Raw genomic sequence first — 18517 nt, forward strand, 5'->3', positions numbered from 1 at the left:
TCGTCTTATCTTAGTTCCGGCTTGGAATGGGGAATCCGTTTGTTGTTTTAGGTGTGGGCGCAGTCGGGCAAATCCTGAGGTTTCAGGGTGCTGGGTGGCGGAAAGAACCGGGTTTAATACAGTATTCATCGTAGAGGCTGGTTCTCAGAATTTGGTCCCAGCACCATCAGCATTGCCTGGCATTTATTTTTTACAGTAATTTATAATTTATTGCAAAAATAATGCACTATAAATACATACTTTCAACACCTCAGACCTTTGAATCAGAAACGTTGAAGATGGGCGCAGCAGCCTGTTTCAGTAAGCCTTCTAGGGGATACCATTGTCCGCTCGAGTGTGAGAACCACTGCTTCATATTAATAGAATAGTAAAAGTCTTAAGGGCAACAGAAAGCTGATTAGATTGTGGCAGAACCTATTGGACAGTAGATTAGATTATTTAAAACCGATTTTGACTTTTCGAGGGCGGTTACACAGGCTGTGTACCTCCCCAGGAGCAAGAGCTGTGTATCCTCCCCTTTTCCGTTTACTGTTGTGAACAAAGGCCTTTCGTACCATTAAAAAAAAAAACAAAACTGTTTTATAAGCATTTACTGGTTTTAATTAAGTTATGTAGGTTAATGCCACTCGCAAGGGAACAGTCTCTTATAATCTTAAATATAAGCAGATTGTGTAAGCACTTAATGTTTAAAAATGTGTATTAAGTGTAATAATATATACTGTTGGACGGATATACAAATCTATCTAGAGATTTGGAGTGGAACCCAAATGTTTTCACTGATTATCCTTCCTACTTTTAATCTTTCCCCTATACACATGTAATTTTTTCCAATTAAAAAAAAAAAAAAAAACTAAAAAGACCTGAGACACTAAGAGGCTCTATAAATGCCAGGAAAGAAAGTTCCCTGTTTTGTTTTGTACACACACACACATCCCTCATTGAGTCAGAGAACCTGTAGAGATGAAACTAGGTCAGGTTTGTGGCAGTCAACTTGTAAGAATTGAAATTGCTGTAGAGGGCAGCCACGTGTAGCTGGAATGAAGAGGGAAGACAAACCAGAGGGGATGCACTTTATTAAAAATATGTTAAAAACACGATGTAGTTTTTGACAGTTGCTCTTAATTGTATATTTGAAGAACTAATGCCAGGAGGACCTTCCTTGAAAATAAACTTTACAGCTGTGTAAGTTTGTCACATAAGAACTCTTCATGAACCCCCTAGATCAGAGAATAGGAAAATATGTATAAGCTCCAATAAAGGTTTTTGATAACTTTTTGTTTTTAGGACTGATTTTAATCTCTCCTTCTGTGCAACATAGAGTATATTTGGAAAGAAAGGTTACATTGAATGTTATTAGTTCTCACAAAGAGATGACAGTTGGTGTGCCAGGCAGCATTGTAAATTCTACACGTATTCATTTATTTTTCACTATGATTTGGTGTGTTTTTAAAGACAAAACTGAAGCAAGTATAAGCTTTGACTAAGCCTACTACTTCAAATAGGTGTTCTGACTTACCACCTCCTTTGAAGTGTCAAAATCCTCTTTCAGTGTCAGATTTTTCTTAAAACATTCTGACTCAAAATTTAATCATGTTTATTTTATAAAAAGAACAATATCTAAAACCTCTAGTTCTTTAAACCTGGTATTTATTTTATTGAACTCAGTAAGTAAATAAAATTTAAAGATGCCACAGCTATTTCCTTTCACTCCTAAAGAAAATTAAAGCATAGCCATGCCTTTGGAATGCACTAACTCTTTGCAGAGCGTAAAACTATGCACTAAATTCATACATTAATACATGTTGGTTAAATTGGAGGTTGCATTCTTTAGCTTAGCTTTTATTATATCCCTTCACTAAAGTAGCCCCAAATTTTCCTACATTTTTGCTATCTATACAGATGCCTAATGTGATGAGAGATGTGCACATAGTAATAATAACTATAACCTTTGCCCTTTTTAATCATCATAGGTGTTTTGAATGTTTACATGTGGATTTGTTACAGGGCAAGCTACTGACTTTTTCTGCCTATTGAGTATTTTGGGGGGTACAGTCAATTCAGAACATATCCTGGGATGACTCTTAGATGGTATCATCCATTTAAGTTTGATGGATAAACAACCTTGCTGATGAATGCAGTTGCTCACCTGTCGTAGCAATCCTGATTTGTTCAGTGAAATCCGCATTGTCTTGCCAGTCTTAGGATGGACATTTTCAGCCATTCTGTATTTCACGTGTACCACCAGAGAACAGAAGGCATGCCACTAAAAACAGAAAACAAGGACTCGTTCAGTTTGAAAAGATGATAGTCTAAGCTTTTTAAAGGATCAGAAATAACAGAGTCATCAAAGTTCTTCAGATCTATTTGAAAGTGATGTTTAAATGTACCCCTATTTTCTCAGTTTAACTGTACTCATATTTTCTCAAGAATATATTCTGGGGGTAAAAAGAACAGAAACAAAAAAGTCTCAAACATCACAGATTTATTGCTAATAGTAGTATTGATAAGGTAAGATAATTTTAAAACTTTTATGTCTACTCTAGATAAAGTGAATAGTAAGTTTTGTTAGTTAAAACTCTAATAAGAGGGAAAAAATATTAAATAAGAGGGAAAAAATAAAAGAAATTTTTTTGTTAAAAGTCCTCTGGTGTTAAATTTGAATTTTGAATATATATTTCTATATTTTAGAAGTAATGTTACCCTAGTGGAGTGTGCCCATATCTTGATATCTAAATACCACTCCCTATGAAAGAAACAGTATTTTTTGGAGAAATGATAGAGTTAGGGTCTCAGGCCAGAAAAATACAACAGTGCAAACGTGAGCCTGGAACATCTTGCCAGAAAACAAGGAAGTGCCCCCAAACTCTTAGGATCAAATCAAAAACTCACAGAACCCAGCTTGAGGGGACTGCATTGGCCAAAGATGAGTCAGTCTTGACATTAAAAGAATAATGACTATGATCAATTATTAAATCATTCAGTAAGTTCAGTTCAGTCGCTGAGTTGTGTTGGACTCTTTGCAACCCCATGGACTGCAGCATGCCAGGCCTCCATGTCCATCACCAACTCCCAGAGTTTACTCAAACTCATTTCCATTGACTCGTTGATGCCATCTAACAATCTGATCCTCTGTCATCCCCTTCTCCCACCTTCAATCTTTCCCAGCATCAGGGTCTTTTCAAATGAGTCAGTTCTTTGCATCAGGTGGCCAAAGTTTTGGAGTTTCAGCTTCAGCATCAGTCCTTCCAGTGAATATTCAGGACTGATATCCTTTAGGATGGACTAGTTGAATCTCCTTGCAGTCCAAGGGACTCTCAAGAGTTTTCTCTAACACCGCAGTTCAAAAGCATCAACTCTTCAGGGCTCAGCTTTCTTTATACTCCAACTCCACATCCATACATGACTACTGGAAAAACCATAGCTTTGACTAGATGGACCTTTGTTGGAAAAATAATGTCTCTGCTTTTTAATATGCTGTCTAGGTTGGTCATAACTTTTCTTCTAAAGAGCAAGCGTCTTTTTAATTTTATGGCTGCTGTCACCATCTGCAGTGATTTTGGAGCCCAGAAAAATAAAGTCTGCCACTGTTTCCCCATCTATTTGCCATGAAGTAATGGGACCAGACGCCATGATCTTCGTTTTCTGAATGTTGAATTTAAAGCCAACTTTTTTACTCTCCTTATTCACTTTTATCAAGAGGCTCTTTAGTTCTTCTTCACTTTCTGCCGTAAGTGGGGTATCATCTGTGTATCTGAGGTTACTGACATTTCTCCCAGCAATCTTGATCACAGTTTGTGCTTCATCCAGTCCAGCATTTCTCAGGATGTACTCTGCATATAAGTTAAATAAGCACAGTGACAATATACGGCCTTGACATATTCCTTTCCTGATTTGGAACCAGTCTGTTGTACCCTGGAATGTGAAGTCAAGTGGGCCTTAGAAAGCATCACTATGAACAAAGCTAGTGGAGGTAATAGAATTCCACTTGAGCTATTCCAAATCCTGAAAGATGATGCTGTGAAAGTGCTGCACTCAATATGCCAGCAAATTTGGAAAACTCAGCAGTGGCCACAGGACTGGAAAAGGTCAGTTTTCATTCCAATCCCAAAGAAAGGCAATGCCAAAGAATGCTCAAACTACCACACAATTGCACTCATCTCACACGCTAGTAAAGTAATGCTTAAAATTCTCCAAGCCAGGCTTCAGCAATATGTGAACTGTGAACTTCCTGATGTTCAAGCTGGTTTTAGAAAAGGCAGAGGAACCAGAGATCAAATTGCCAACATCCGCTGGATCATGGAAAAAGCAAGAGAGTTCCAGAAAAACATCTATTTCTGCTTTATTGACTATGCCAAAGCCTTTGACTGTGTGGATCACAATAAACTGTAGAAAATTCTTCAAGAGATCAGAATACCAGACCACCTGATCTGCCTCTTGAGAAACTTGTATGCAGGTCAGGAAGCAACAGTTAGAACTGGACATGGAACAACAGACTGGTTCCAAATAGGAAAAGGAGTACGTCAAGGCTGTATATTGTCACCCTGTTTATTTAACTTACATGCAGAGTACATCATGAGAAACGCTGGACTGGAAGAAACACAAGCTGGAATCAAGATTGCTGGGAGAAATATCAATAACCTCACATATGCAGATGACACCACCCTTATGGCAGAAAGTGAAGAGGAACTAAAAAGCCTCTTGATGAAAGTGAAAGTGGAGAGTGAAAAAGTTGGCTTAAAGCTCAACATTCAGAAAACGAAGATCACGGCATCCGGTCCCATCACTTCATGGGAAATAGATGGGAAAACAGTGGAAACAGTGTCAGACTTTATTTTTTTGGGCTCCAAAATCACTGCAGATGGTGACTGCAGCCATGAAATTAAAAGACACTTACTCCTTGGAAGGAAAGTTATGACCAACCTAGATAGTATATTGAAAAACAGAGACTTTACTTTGCCAACAAAGGTCCGTCTAGTCAAGGCTATGGTTTTTCTTGTGGTCATGTATGGATATGAGAGTTGGACTGTGAAGAAGGCTGAGTGCCGAAGAATTGATGCTTTTGAACTGTGGTGTTGGAGAAGACTCTTGAGAGCCCCTTGGACTGCAAGGAGATCCAACCAGTCCATTTTAAAGGAGATCAGCTCTGGGATTTCTTTGGAAGGAATGATGCAGAAGCTGAAACTCCAATACTTTGGTCACCTGATGCAAAGAACTGACTCATTTGAAAAGACCCTGATGCTGGGTAAGATTGAAGGCATGAGGAGAAGGGGACAACAGAGGATGAGATGGTTAGATGGTGTCACTGACTCAATGGACATGAGTTTGAGCAAGCTCCAGGAGTTGGTGATGGACAGGGAGGCCTGGTGTGCTGCAGTCCATGGAGTCACAGAGAGTCGGACATGACTGAGCAACTGAGCTGAAATGAAGTAAACAGCGTTACCTATGAAGAAACATTGCCCAAGATGCTTAACTTAAATATAGTGAAGCCTTTTGACCCAAATTCTAGTTTATATGAAATACAGGGAGAGAAAAATAAGCAAAATGACCATGATGAAAGAATCAGATTCAGAATTTGTAGCTTACAAAAACTGGCCTAAATCCTTCAGAAAAGTACTGTCATTAAGAAGAGTGGAGTACTGCTCTAGACTATGAGACAAAAGATGCAATAATTAAATGCAGTGAGTAAGTCTTGATTGGGTTTTGGTGTGGAAAAATGAAGCTATGAAAGAATATTTGAGGACACTTTAGGAAGTTTCTTTATAGACTGGATATCTGTTGATACTGAATTACGGTTCATTTTATTACTGTGGAATTAAGTTACTTAGGAGAATGTCCTATTCAGGTAATTAGGGACCGAGTACCATTACATCTATGACTTACCTTCAAATGGTTCCATCAAAGAATTATATAAAATGTTGGGAAACTTATTTTGTGTATACACACACACACACACACACACGGACAGATAAAGAATTAAAACATGGCAAAATATTTAACAGTCGTTGTGGAGGATGTATGTTTCTGCTCATGGTACCAGTCTTTCAGATGTGGTTGGAGAATTGTGTTTCAAAATTTTCAAAAGATGGAAAACAGTGTTCACAGAGTAGTTAGAATAGTTTCGGCATGCGTTGCGTGTGTTGAAGGGGGGTGGTGGGAAAAAGCAGCAGACAGGATAGGTGAGGGGAAATCTAGGAGCCAGCAGCAGTTTAGCAAGCTTGGAAGTAACACACGAGAATTCAAAAGCTTATGTGATTGTCAGAAACAGAAGGCCGCAGAAAGCTGGATGGGTCACAGCTTAGCAGAAAGGTGTGGGCAGTGGAGGCGGAAGCAGTCACCGGAGCCCCTTGAAGGTCAGGAAAGAAAACTTGAGAAAGAATTGCTTTGACTTCCCCACAGGCAGGAGACAGTCCAATGGGCCTTGCCCTCTGATGTGGTGACAGGAGCTTTTTAAATTTTTTTAGTTCTGTTTGGCTTTCTTATATATAGCCTCCATCAGTGGTCTTAAGATAGTCTTTTAAAACCAGAGTTAATGGGATTCATCTGCATCACAGCCCCTGAAGGTACCCTTATTATCTGGGTGTTTCCCACTCCCAGATTCATGTTGCCTGTTTATCTATCTTAGAAAAAGCTTATCGCAAAAAAAGGCAGGAAAAAGCTGGTACAGTCCACATAACTTTAATCGCACAGTGGATAATAAAACAATCTTTTAAAAAAAAATAAAGGATACTTAGACCTAACAACAATGGGCGGTAGGTAGGTGGGTATACATTCCCAGATGTAAAGAGGAAAACGGAGACAGCATGACTTTTTCCAGAAGCCAGAATGAGCCCCAGAGTTTAGCCACAGTAAGACTAGTGGTCTGTAGTTTGATATGGTCACATTTAGCCATTTTATTCGGAGAAGGCAATGGCACCCCACTCCAGTACTCCTGCCTGGAAAATTCCATGGACGGAGGAGCCTGGTGGGCTGCAGTCCATGGGGTCGCTAAAAGTCGGGCACGACTGAGCGACTTCACTTTCACTTTTCACTTTCATGCATTGGAGAAGGAAATGGCAACCCACTCCAGTGTTCTTGCCTGGAGAATCCCAGGGACGGGGGAGCCTGGTGGGCTGCCGTCTATGGGGTCGCACAGAGTCGGACATGACTGAAGTGACTTAGCAGCAGCACACAATTGAGATGGTAATGCTCAGAGAACCATTAGGTGGCAGCAGGGACACACGTATCTTTCTGTTTGTTTTGGCCACGGAGCATATAGGATCTTAGTCCCCAGACCAGGGATCAAATCCACGCCCGCTGCCTTGGAACCATAGTCTTAACCACTGGATTACCAGGGAAGTCTCAGACACAAGCATCTTTTGATATCCGATTTTCTTCCCTCCTCCCCCATTGATGGAGCCTTAGTGAAAGAGCATTGCCGAACAGCTTTGTCGGGGAAGAGAAAGGGAAAAATAAACAGCCAAAAAACCCCAGCAACTATGGTTTATAGCATCCAAGTGATAAAGGCCTGCTAGCCATCTGTACTCAACTCCTGTTCTTGGTTTTAATATACACATTTTTATGTGTACTTGCTATAATTTTTTAATAAAATAGCTTTATATCCAAAGTCCTTTAGATCACTTGTACGCTGTTTACAACATCTCTCTGTTGTCAGCTTTAGAATATAAACTGAAATATAAGTAGGAAGTGTGGCTCATGTTGTTCGAGACTCAGGACACTTAATACATACATTTATAGGGACACCTTCATTCTCTGTGATTAGTGATCACGAAGGGCTCTTTGTGGTCCTCATAGGTGTCATGTGTTAGGGTCCTTGGGAAAAGAACTCAGATTTCTGTGCGGGAGGTTTACTGGGGTCTACCCTTGGGAACATCACCTGTGAGAGGTGACAGGAGCAGGATGGGGTAGAGGGAGAAAGGAGGAGCTGCAAAACAGTTGCAACAAACGCATCAAACAATCCTGTAGGAGCTCTGGAGCTAGGGTGACCCTACAGAGACACTCCCTGCCTTAAGTCAAGGGAGCCAGAACTTTATACCCACCCCGTCCCAAATAATCAGCCACAGATATGGGCTGCCCTGTGAAGGGGGCTAAGAGCCATTCAGTGGAAAGCTGTCAACCACTAACACTCCCGGCCTCTGGGAAGACGAGCTCCTCAGTCCTGAAGAGGGAATCTGGGCAGCACGCCGCAGCATCCACGTTAGAGAAGAAGGTGTGCTCTCCCCATTGCACCCTTATTTTTGGCACCTCTGAGGGTGCCTCTCTTGCAGAAGCTACTCATTTTAGAAGCCATGAAACCACCTTCTCATCTTGTTTTCTTTGTGTTAAAAGCTCATGGAACAATACCTTGGCTCTTCCTGCAGATGATGTTTGTTTTGAATTGATTTCGTGTGTGTGTGTGTGTGTGTGTGTGTGTGTGTGTGTGTGTGTATGCGCGTGCGCACTGTAGGAGAGCTTGCTCATGCTTAAGTATCTCAGGTACAAAGATTAAGGATTTCCATTGTTGAAGGATGCTCCAAAAGTTTTTGGCACGATTGGTGATCATTTACTCTGGCACACCAAAAGCCAATAGGGCAAATTTTATAAAAAGAAAAGCCTTTTAGGGTAAGTTTTTTTTTAAAAGGAGGAATAAATGATATGTTCTGAAAATAGCCTTTTTGCAGGCAGAAAATACATGATCAACTATTTATGAAGAAGTTTTTAAAATTTTCTATTTCACCTGACTTTGCCTTCTTTTGTATTCTGTGATACTGATGTCCTTATTTTTTTCCAGTTTCAGCAGAAGGAACCACTCCCCCCACCCTTACAGTAATTTGATTAATTCTACCCTCTCAGTGTTTTTTGGGGTGTATTTCTTCTTCTCCGTGCCAGTGCTGCAGACCTAGCTGTCATCATTTCTCACCTAGGCTGAGGCAGTCGCCTAAGATTGGGAATCCTTCCCCAACATGCATCTTCCACAGTTGGCTCCCAGATTGATCTTCCGCGTGCCCACCCTTCTGCATCTTCCAAACATACTCATACCTACTTGTTAACATCCCATTTGTTAGCCTAGCATATAAGGCCATGGGCAGTATGGCCACAGCCTGCTTCTCAGCCTGAGCGTGGACCGTGCTCACCATGTATGAACCTACCCTTTCCTTTCATGCATTGCTGCTTTGCCCCTGGTGTCTGTTTTACGTCACATGCCTTTCCCACTCTCCTGCCTGGAAAAATGTCTTTAATAACCCAGTTCTGATGGGACTTTGGTGACTGCTCACCAGCTTTCACAGAACTCCTTGTTTCCCATGTCTGCTCCCTTAGTGTTTTGCATCCAGCAGCAAACACCCCGGGCTCTTGGTGTTTCAAATGGAGCCACACTTGGGCCTCAGGCTTCCCAGGTGGCGCTAGTGGTAAAGAAACCGCCTGCCAGTGTTGGAGATGTACCAGACATGGGTTCAATCCCTGGATCAGGAAGATCCCCTGGAGGAGGGCATGGCAACCCCCTCCAGTATTCTTGCCTGGAGAATCCTATGGCTAAAGGAGTCTGCCAGGCTACTCTATAGGGTGACAAAGAATCGAACATGAAAGAATCAACTCACCATGCACAAACACAGGGCATCATGTCTAAGGCGCAGTGGTTAATCTTGTTCTTTGCATTGTCTACACTTGGCAAGGTGTGCCTGGCACTAGTAGAATTCAGTCTCCTTGAGAAACGTGGAGTTTGATATCAAAAGAAAACTTTTGATAGCAGTGAACATTATATTTGACTTTGGAGAACATCCTAAAGATTTCTTGTAATTAGCATTGTGGTATTTCTCTGACACATAGACTCATAATATCAGTTGCCACATATGGTTATTACTACAGTAAGATATAAGGAATTAATATTTTGAGGCATTTTCTTGATGGAGAGAAACTTGTGATTGATCCTAATTAATGATGTGTCTCTTTGCAGGGAGTTGAAAGTGATTTTTACTTTTGTGTTTGCTGCTAAGTATCTAGGTAGGAAAAACCTGACTGTAATTGCTTGTTATGAGCAATCAATGTATCGCTCTTTTTTGGTTGTTGTTTTCAGTGTTACTGAGTTGGTGGCTAATTTGATGCTTTCTCCACAGGTGGACTGATCAGAACCAATTAAGCTGACAGTGGAAGAGCGAAACTCAGGCAACTGATACAAGAAAGCGACTACAGTTTATAGATATATGTGGCCGTTTGTTTTATGGTTTATAAAGAGAAAAATATCGAACACAGAGCACATGCTTATTTACTCTCATTTTTGCTGTGACTTGTAAAGTGGCCCAGGTTGAGCCACTTTACTTTTTTCTGTCCCATCTGAAAAAAAAAATAACATATTTCCTGTATCCTTATAAGACAATCAAGTTGATGTGAATATAACAGCTGCTTCTAGCAGTTTGCGAGCCCAAAGTAAATGGTTGTGGGCTTTTTTTGGTTGTAACTGATGCCCTGTCTTGTTTGCTTCGTTTTTCTTCGCATTGCTTTCGGATCTCTGTTTTATGATCAAAGGAAAACATGATGGCTTGCTTCACTGACAGGTAAAACAGCACCCTGGACCTAGGATCTGTAGTTCTAGTGTGGATCCTGCCTCTCACTAGCTGTGAGGCCTTCGGCAGGAAGACCTTAACTTTGTCCAGCCTCCATTTCCATTTTTCCTTTCAGTTCTGAGATTCTGCGATTCTTAGTTTATGGAGAAGGAAATGACAACCCACTCCAGTATTCATGCCTGGAGAATTCCATGGACAGAGGAGCCTGGTGGGCTACAGCCCATGGGGTCACAAAGAGTCAGACATAACTGAACAACTACACCATCCAGTCCATATACAATCACTCAGTCTTATCGACATTTCTCCTTCCTCTGAGATTCTACTGAAGTATATCAAAGCTACACAATCTAACACACATTAGTCCTCTGATGATAAGCTCTAGTAAGGCAGGGTTCCATGTATGAAATCCCATCTCATCCCCTGCCTCCATGCCCCCAACCTGGCCAACTCCCAGGTCTAGGCATCTGTTGTAGACTCAGTTCGTATATGTTGGCTGAAGGAGGAAGCTTAAGGACTCTGCAGCTATCTATTAAGAGTTGATTCTATTTATTTTACAGAGAAAAGGTCATTTGGCAAGAATTTTCTTTGATAACTTCCTCCTCCAGCGCATACATAATCTGTTGATTCATCCTTGAAAAGATTGAAAAAGTATGACTGTATTAAAATTTAAATCATGTGTACAACCAAAAGTAGCATTACAAAGTTACAGACAAGCCGCAGGCCATAAGAAAATATTTGCAGAATATTTTTTTTTAAATCCTGAGAATCGCTTCCTTTGTGGCTCAGCTGTTAAGAATCTGCCTTCTATGCGGGAGACTTGGGTTCAATCCCTGGGTTGGGAGTATCCCCTGGAGAAGGGAAAGGCTACCTACTCAAGTATTCTGGCCTAGAGAATTCCATGGACTGTACAGTCCATGGGGTCACAAAGAGTTGGAAGTAAAAAAAAAAAAAAAAAAAATCCTGTGTATCATTAAGAAAACAGATAAATAACCCAACAGAAACAGGAAAACACTGGGGAAGAGGAGGAAGAAGAATATTCATGCCCATCATTCATATTCCTTGGGCCTTTGCTTCTAACCTAGTTTTAGCAGACCCCCATATGGGTCTGGAAAAGGCAATGGCACCCCACTCCAGTACTCTTGCCTGGAAAATCCCATGGATGGAGGAGCCTGGTGGGCTGCAGTCTGGGGGGTCACTGAGGGTCGGACACGACTAAGCGACTTCCCTTTCACTTTTCACTTTCATGCACTGGAGAAGGAAATGGCAACCCACTCCAGTGTTCTTGCCTGGAGAATCCCAGGGACGGGGGAGCCTGGTGGGCTGCCGTCTATGGGGTCGCACAGAGTCGGACACGACTGAAGCGACTTAGCATATGGGTCTATCTAGAATGGGTTGGGTTTAAGCAACTCATCTGCCAAAACAAGGTCCAAATGCCTTCAAAACATTTTATTTTGCTTGCAGTCATTTCCAGCTCATCAGCATTATTGATTTCAGATTCACCGTGAAAAGAAAACTGTAAAACTGACACTGGGAAAGTGATTCTCTGAACTTAGAGGTCAACTTGAACCAGGAAAGATGGAACCCGTGGAAAGATTTGGCTCACCGCGCTGAACAGGTGTGAGTCGTGATTAATTCTGAAGCGATGCCTCTGCGTCAGCCCCCCGGGCTGCCCTCTCGCACATCCCTGATCTTGCTGCCACCCCGCCTTCTATCTTCCAAAGCCGGGTGGGCACAGAGCTAGAGTCAGGTGAGCCAGCTCTTACACTGCCCTCACTGGCTTACACCAGTCCTGCCCTCTGTGACCTGGTGGTCTCTTCCTGGGAGCTCCCAGACAATAACCATTCTCTTACAAAGTTTATAGTATGACCCCTACTTGAAAAGCGTACACATATTCTGTTTTTTCCATTGCTGAAGCTAATTACCACATTAAGACTATCCTATAAATACCTCTTGACCTACTCTGAGTTCTCACACTGAATCCATTTAATAATAACACAGAAAGAGCCCATGAACCCTGGGAGAGGCAATATTCCTCAAGAGCATCCAGCCCAAGACACACATGGCAAGTCTGTTGCCAAGTCTCTGAGAAACTCCTTTAGTATGAGGGAGACTCCTGTAGGGCTCACTAAAACATAATTTAGATGCTGCAGAAGTAGAAACAGCAAAGGCATACCAAAGTAGGAAAATAAGTTGTTAAAAGCAGTGAGTAATGATGGCATGTTCGTTTTTTTTTTTAATCAATATCTGTCCTCATGTTTCTATGTGCAAGGTGCGGCCATCAAAGTGAGTGGGTGACGCTTGTCCGAGTCCTGCGGAGTGAGCCAGTGCTGTGTGACTCACCTTCGTGATATCAGTAAAGCTCCAAGCCTCTTGCCTGGGAATTGACAAAGGAAACTCTATTCTGAATATGTCACTATTTGAATCTTTAAATGTAATCCACTTACCAGTCAACTGACAAACGTTCTCCATATTCTTCAGGTTGTTTCTAATCTTTCTCCTAATCACTTTTGCAGCCTGGCTGGATTTTATTGGGTTTATGTGTGTTAGCTTTGAGAAGGAATGGAAACACCTGCTTCTCTGAGATGATCATTATGTACCACCCCCTGCCTCGTCCCCCACCACAGCTCGGGTAGAGCAGAAAGGTGATCTCATAGGGTTTTTCCACACAATTATTCTGATTTTTAAAACACAAGTATGTGAAAGCCCCAATCATTGCCTCTTAAAATCCCCTTTGTGTTCAAAGAGGAAGCTTGGGGAATAGTTTCAGCAAAGTATCAGGAGTATCAGATAGCACTGATTCACCCAGTTCTGGAAACAAACTTCAGTTTCTTCAATCATTGGTTCAAGATGAGAAAACTCCAAAAATGTGAAAACTTCCCTTTGTCGCGTACTAATTTGGCCACAAACCAGAGATCAGCCTGTCCTCTGACAAATGTGACACGTGAATTTGACAAGTGTTCCGTCTTCTTCCACCCCGGTTCATCCTGCGCCCTGGCTACATTGCTCCCTGGGTTCTCTATTCAAGTCTTCCTCATCTTTGGAGGTCCCACTGTCTCCTGGTAACCTTCCCCAACTTACTGGCTTAGAGGGAGCTTTTCCTCCCCTGAACTCTGGCACATATATCAGAATCTCTCAATTGACATTTAGTCAATTTCCAGGGTAGAGATTTTGCTGAATTCTTACTCCCACACCTATAGGGGTGCTGGTGCTTTGCCTAGAGTGCTGATGTGTAGTGTTGGCTGGGCATCAGGATTACCTGTGCAGCTTTTAGGGATTACACATGTCCCAGTCTCACACCACACCTTCTGAATCAGGCTCACTGCTTGGGTGATTCTGATTTACCCCTGGAGTGAGAGCTACCACTTTGCCATTATTGTAGGAATTACATGAGCTAATATGTTGAAGTGAAGTGAAGTGTTAGTCACTCAAAGGTGTCCAGCTCTTTTCAACCCCATGGACTAGGGCTCTCCAGGCTCCTCTGTCCATGGGATTCTCCAGAGAAGGATACTGAAGTGGGTTGCCATTTCCTTCTCTAGGAGATCTTCCCAACCCAGGGGTTGAACCCAGGTCTCCTGCATTGCAGGCAGACTCTTTACTGTGTGAGCCACCAGCGAAGCTCTCAGTAGAGGTATATTGACAGGCACTTTTTTTTTTTAAATTAAACTCTAGACTTTCATTATCAGAGAAGGCAATGGCACCCCACTCCAGTGCTCTTGCCTGGAAAATCCCATGGACGGAGGAGCCTGGTGGGCTGCAGTCCATGGGGTCGCTAAGAGTCGGACGCGACTGAGTGACTTCACTTTCACTTTTCACTTTCCTGCATTGGAGAAGGCAGTGGCTACCCACTCCAGTGTTCTTGCCTGGAGGATCCCAGGGACGGGGGAGCCTGGTGGGCTGCTGTCTCTGGGGTCGCACAGAGTTGGACACGACTGAAGCGACTTAGCAGCAGCAGCAGCAGCAGACTTTCATTATAAATTACAACTTGAATGCTATGGCTGCTTCCTAGCTCCTCCTTCAGCCGCTAGCTCCTAGTCCCTTCCTTTTCAACAGAACCTCTATATGTTTCGAGGGCTTCCCCTCCTCAACACAGTCCGTTTGCTTCAGGGGAAGTCCTCCCCACCCTCAGTGTGAGGTGAGGGCTGAACGTCTATGAGGTTAAGTCCATGGCTCAGGAACAGGTGTGTGACCCAGTTACAGCCACTGAGAAGCAAGAAGAGTGCTAAAGGCTCTGGGAAGGGTCTTCCTCTTTACTCTTTCTCCTGCTATTATCTTTGTTACTGGCAGCCACCCTGTGGTCTTTCTCTCTCTCCCTCCCCTTTCCCCCTTTTCCAGAAGGGGGAAAGAAGGTTTAGGATGAATCTGAAAAATCATGCATCGTTAATGTTGAGCAAAACAAACCTGAGTTGATCTCAATTTGGACTTCCATGTATGTGCACCAATAAATGCCTAATTGTTTAAAACAGTTCTGTTATTGTGGCTGAATTATCCTTCTAGACATACTTGTGTTTATTCCTTTGATCCCAAGTATCACCTGGCATAATGCCCTGTTTAGGAAATTGTCAATAAGCATTTGTTGAATGAATGAATGAATGCATAAAAGTGCCTATATATACAAGTACTGGAGACATAGTAGCCTAACAAAATCCCAGTCTTCATGGATTTTATATTCTAGTGGGAGTAAAACTGCATTTGTGGACCAGGTTAGCAGCTTCTCTACAGAAGCAGGTTTTATGTTTCCACTTCTTTAAGTACTTGGGTTCAACACTCTGAGTTAGAAAAGGAACACTTGTCCCGAAGAGTCACTGCTCAGGAATTCACCTGACCACCAGAGTGACTTTTTGATGCTAAAGAAAAAGGAAATGACAAGTGACATCAAGGAGAATACTTTGTTCCCAAGTTTGTGACTCAGAGGAAAAACTACAGTGCTCTTACTACTCTTCCTCAGCTCCAGAGTGTAAGACAGGAAATTGCAGAGGACCAAATGGGGAGTAACCATCTTAAAGGGCTAGGAAATCAGGATTTTAATAAATGAATGGAATTTGGGAAGGGAACACCAATGACTTACTTCGTGTCAACCTGTGAGTGTTTGAAAGGTAACCACAAGAGGTAGTGATCAGTTCATTTCCAGGTCTTTCCTCTGTGTACCACAGGCAAAGGGAGGGTGTCTTCCCCTTAGAGATTGCCCTTCATGCTCATGCTCAGAGGCTAACTCATGCCCAACCCTTTGGTGACCCCATGGACTATAGCCCGCCAGGCTCCTCTGACCATGGGATTTTCGCAGTCAAGAATACTGGAGTGGGTTGCCACTGTCTCCTCCAAGGCATCTTCCCAGCCCAGGGACTGAACTCACATCTCCTGCATTGGCAGGTGGATTCTTTACCACTGAGCCACCAGGGCAGCCCGAGTGCCATGATAAACTGGGGACTGGCCTTCATTAGAGATAGTTCACTATGGGATAGACCAGCTTAGATGTATTATTTGTGTATGCAATCGGATGATCTCATTCCTTTTCTGGGATAGCAAACGCTGGTGAGGGTGAGTGCAGCCATCCCTGAAGATTGGTGAGGGAAATGGCTAACGTGGGGGCAGACGTTGTGTAGCAGGAGGCCTGCTGACCCAGCCAGCTGATCAGAAAACAAATGCAGACTTCCCTGATGGTCCAGTGGCTAAGACTCCACGGTCCCAATGCAGGAGGCCCAGGTTTGATCCCTGGTCAGGTCACTAGATCCCACATGCTGCAACTGAAAGTTCGTATGCCACAACTGAAAGAACCATATACTGCGACAGAGACAGGAGATCGTGTGTGCCGCAGCTGACACCTGGCCCAGCTAAACGAAATAACTATTAAAAAAGATAAACACCACCTCCAATCCACTGCCTCCAGCTCCCCTCCCATCAAATATATTTTGAAAAAAAAAAAAAAAGAAAGCAAATTCAGAAGGGTAGGAAGGAGTAGAAAGGAGCAGTCTAGCAAAATGAGTTGAGGCACAAAATCATTACTGGGCTTCGTTGGTGGCTCAGTCAGTAAAGAATCTGCCTCCAATACGGGAGACCACCTGCAGCACAGGAGCTCCGGGTTTGATCCCTGGGTTAGGAAGATTGCCTGGAGAAGGAAATGGCAACCCACTCCAGTATTCTTGCCTGGGAAATTCCATGGACAGAGGAGCCTGGCGGGCTACGGTCCATGAGGTAGCTAGGGTCAGACATGACGTAGCGACTAAATCATCAAAGCAAAGGTAAACACTCTAGACCTAGGAAGAAGAGGGCTTCAGGGAGCAGGTGTCATTGAAACTTGACACTAGAGAAATAAGTCAAGGACATTGACTAAGGTCCTGAGATCAGGTCTTAGTAATTAAACTCAGCACCAGCTCACAGACAGGAGACAAATAAAGCATGACCTGCACCAGGATAGCAGGTGTCGCATAGACCTGGTGATAAGCTAATGGTCGTGTAAATGTTCAGTGGGTCAATGAGCTCATCAAGCTGTCCTGTGAGATTGGCAGCAGTCAGATAGTTTTATATCCTTAAGCTCTAAATGGGTTTCCTTGGTGGCTCAGACAAGAATCTGTCTGCAATTGGGAGAACTGGGTTCGATCCCTGGGTCAGGAAGATCCTCTCAAGAAGGACATGGCGACCCACTCCAATATTCTTGCCTGGAGAATCCCATGGACAGAGGAGCCTGGCAGGCTACAGTCCATGGGGTTGCAAAGAGTTGTACACAGGACCCAACTAAGTGACTAACACTCTCACTTTCAAGCTCTAAACATACAGGTTCTTATGGAACTGGCAAAAATGTCAGTTCCGTGAAACAGAAAGGCAGTTGTAATGGAAATCTATTTCCCCCCCAAAAGTTGCATCTCATAGCACTGCAGTTTCTTTTGGGAAACCACTCCTCCCTGGCTGGCAAACCACGTGACTCAGGTGATGCCAACTCCCAAACACCCTCCCATCTAGGATTGGGTGAGTGACTTGGTTTGACTAATTAACATATTCCTTCTCTCTGGACACAGTGATTAGTTCAGGGAGGGCATGTGATCCGAGTTGGTCCAATGAAAGTCAATTCTGAGTTGTTGTTGTCCCCCCCCACCCACCCCCGCTGGAAATACTGGGAGGGGGCAGTTCTCTTTCTGCTGGCAGAAATGTACAATGTAGAAAGTAAGCACAGCACTGGCAGGAGCCACTGCATGGAGAGGACTTTCCCACAAATGGAACCAATCCAGAGGAAAGTAGAGCCAATAGAGAGATGGAGGGAGAGATTAAAAGGCAATTACTCTGATGATCGCCAACATCTGCTGGATCATGGAAAAAGGAAGAGAGTTCCAGAAAAACATCTATTTCTGTTTTATTGACTATGCCAAAGCCTTTGACTGTGTGAACTGGACATGGAACAACAGACTTGTTCCAAATAGGAAAAGGAGTACATCAAGGCTATATACTGTCACCCTGCTTATTTAACTTACATGCAGAGTACATCATGAGAAACTCTGGGCTGGAAGAAGCACAAGCTGGAATCAAGATTGCCAGGAGAAATGTCAATAACCTCAGATATGCAGATGACACCACCCTTATGGCAGAAAGTGAAGAGGAACTAAAAAGCCTCTTAATGAAAGTGAAAGAGGAGAGTGAAAAAGTTGGCTTAAAGCTCAACATTCAGAAAACTAAGATCATGGCATCTGGTCCCATCACTTCATGGGAAATAGATGGGGAAACAGTGGAAACAGTGTCCGATTTTATTTTGGGGGGCTCCAAAATCACTGCAGATGGTGACTGCAGCCATGAAATTAAAAGATGCTTACTCCTTGGAAGGAAAGTTATAACCAACCTAGATAGCATATTCAAAAGCAGAGACATTACTTTGCCAACAAAGGTCTGTCTAGTCAAGGCTATGGTTTTTCCTGTGGTTATGTATGGATGTGAGAGTTGGACTGTGAAGAAAGCTGAGCACCGAAGATTTGATGCTTTTGAACTGTGGTGTTGGAGAA

General features: G+C 42.9%; 2 long non-coding RNA genes across 3 annotated transcripts; one reads left to right on the plus strand and one right to left on the minus strand.

The window, feature by feature from the left end:
* Positions 1-1096: 1096 nt before the first annotated feature.
* On the minus strand, positions 1097-13050 carry LOC147344312 (uncharacterized). The gene is made up of 3 exons (XR_015155730.1): positions 12980-13050; positions 2147-2263; positions 1097-1217 (listed from the first exon to the last, which is right to left on the minus strand). It is a non-coding gene; the product is annotated as an uncharacterized LOC147344312 (long non-coding RNA).
* LOC147344313 (uncharacterized) lies at positions 10089-14997 on the plus strand. 2 transcript variants are annotated; one of them, XR_015155726.1, is made up of 3 exons: positions 10089-10526; positions 11997-12150; positions 12805-14997. It is a non-coding gene; the product is annotated as an uncharacterized LOC147344313 (long non-coding RNA). The 2 variants fall into 2 exon arrangements; XR_015155727.1 differs by having other exon boundaries at positions 12030-12150.
* Positions 14998-18517: the final 3520 nt, after the last annotated feature.

Source organism: Bos grunniens, chromosome 26 (assembly GCF_055505025.1).
Source record: "Bos grunniens cultivar Pamir isolate PY7600 chromosome 26, Bosgru_T2T1.0, whole genome shotgun sequence".
NCBI lineage: Eukaryota > Metazoa > Chordata > Mammalia > Artiodactyla > Bovidae > Bos > Bos grunniens.